The sequence below is a fragment of the Sciurus vulgaris genome (genome assembly GCF_902686455.1).
Source record: "Sciurus vulgaris genome assembly, chromosome: 15".
Classification (NCBI taxonomy): Eukaryota; Metazoa; Chordata; class Mammalia; order Rodentia; family Sciuridae; genus Sciurus; species Sciurus vulgaris.
The window spans coordinates 4076126-4078313 of record NC_136476.1 but is presented as its reverse complement, the minus strand read 5'-3'; the positions used below and the strand labels follow the sequence as shown (position 1 = coordinate 4078313).

Below are 2188 nucleotides of genomic sequence, written 5' to 3'. Positions count from 1 at the left end.
AAACTTGAGCCTGTATCAGAATCACTGGGAGGGCTCATGAAATCACAGATGTCTGGATATTGCTCCTAGAACATTTTTTTGTTGTTGTTGCTTTTTTTTTTTTTAATGGGTTATTCTTTTTTTTTTTTTTTTTTTTTAAATCTTCAACCATTGCCTTTAGTAGGCTAACAAACACAAATTGAAACACATGTGAATCATGCTTGGTTCTGAGAGAGTGAAGGAATTTCCCCCATATATTTAAACATATTCACATAATTAGTTATATAAACATAAATATAAATCAGTTTTGAGATGTCATTCACCATTTTTGTGAAATACTGAATATTACTAATTAAGTCCAACCATAACATTAAAAAGGGGAAAGCGATAGAATTTACTGAAGTGGGAGTATAACCAAAATATTCATTTAACTACAAGTCAATTTTACTTATAGCAGAACTGTCCAACAAAAATAATTTTGTCAGTCATTCATGATCTGAATTCTGATGTGTCACATCACTTAACTTATGGTGCACATAACAAAGCCATGAGACATTTATTTAGTAATAAATAAGGCAGTGTCTATTACGCATTAGTAGCTTTTTTGAGGTAAGCTATGAAGTCTGCCCTTTCTCCCTTCTTCTTAATGCCAGCAAAGATCATTTTTGTTCCAGGGATGAACTTTTTGGGATTCTCCCAATACTCCCTCAGTGTATCCTCTACCCAGGTGATGCCTTTGTTCTTGTTGGCATCTGTGTAAGAGAATCCCGCAGCCTGACTTGTCTTTTGCCCAAACAGTCCATGGAGATTTGGCCCAGTCTTGTGTTTGCCTCCTTTTTCCACAGTGTAGCACGGGGGCACACTTCTGAACAAAGATTTTCTTGCCTTTCTCAACATCAACCACTTTTAATTCTAGTTAGGGTTCTGCTCTATCGCAAGAAACCCAGTTTTGGTTGACCAGTTCTAGCCCCGCCGACCCCATGATAGCTCTACTCCAAGATCCCTGGTACCCGCCTCTTTAATGGGTTATTCTTATTTATTTATTTATTTATATTAAAATCTTTTTTAATTTTATAGACTGCATTTTGATTCACTGTACACAAATGGGGTACAACTTTTCATTTCTATGGTTGTACACAATGTAGATTCACACCATTCATGTAATCATACATATACATATGGTAATACTGTCTGTTTCATTCTACTATCTTTCTGTCCCCCACCCCTCCCACCCCATTTTCCTCTACACCATCCAAAGTTCCTTCATTCTTCTCTTTCCCCCACCCCTTCCTCGTTGTATACTGTCATGCATATTGTCTCTTATCAGAGAAAACATTCGGCCTTTGATTTTTTGGGCTTGGCTTATTTCACTTAGCATGATATTTTCCAACTGCATCCATTTACCAGCAAATGCCATAATTTTATTCTTCTTTATGGCTGAGTAATATTCCATTGTGCATATATACCACAGTTTCTGTAACCATTTGTCAATTGAAGGGCATCTAGGTTGGTTCCACAATCTAGCTATTGTGAATTGAGTTGCTATGAACATTAATGTGGCTGCATCACTGTAGTATGCTGATTTTAAGTCCTTTGGGTGTAAACCGAGGAATGGGATATCTGGGTCAAATGGTGGTTCCATTCCAAGCTTTCTGAGGAATCTCCATACTGCTTTCCAGAGTGGCTGCACTAATTTGCAACTCCACCAGCAATGTATGAATGTGTCTTTTTTCCCACATCCACGCCAACACTTATTATTGTTTGTGTTCTTGATAATAGTCATTCTAATTTCAATTAGATGAAATCTTAGAGTGGTTTTAATTTGCATTTCTCTAATTACTAGGAATGATGAGCACTTTTTCATATATTTGTTGATCACCTGTATACTACTTCTATGAAGTGTTTGCCCATTTCCTTTGCCCATTTATTGACTGGGTTCATTGTATTTTGGGTGTAAAGTTTTTTAAGTTCTTTATAAACTTTGGAGATGAGTGCTCTGTCTGAAGTGTGGGTGGAAAAGATCTTCTCCCACTCTGTAGGCTCTCTTTTCACATTATTGATTGTTTCCTGTGCTGAGAAAAAACTTTTTAGTTTGAATCTATCCCATTTATTGATTCTTGCTTTTATTTCTTGCGCTATGGAATCTAGTTAGTCTGGTCCTAAGCCAATGTGATGGAGATTCTGGCCTACTTTTTCTTCTATTTGGTGA

At 36.6% G+C, this 2188-nt stretch overlaps 1 pseudogene across 1 annotated transcript; it reads right to left on the bottom strand.

Annotated features, from left to right (window-relative positions):
- Positions 1–461: 461 nt before the first annotated feature.
- On the bottom strand, positions 462–1291 carry LOC306644928 (cytochrome c, somatic-like; annotated as a pseudogene). The gene is made up of 2 exons: positions 1282–1291; positions 462–891 (listed from the first exon to the last, which is right to left on the bottom strand). The product of its transcript is annotated as a cytochrome c, somatic-like (transcript).
- Positions 1292–2188: the final 897 nt, after the last annotated feature.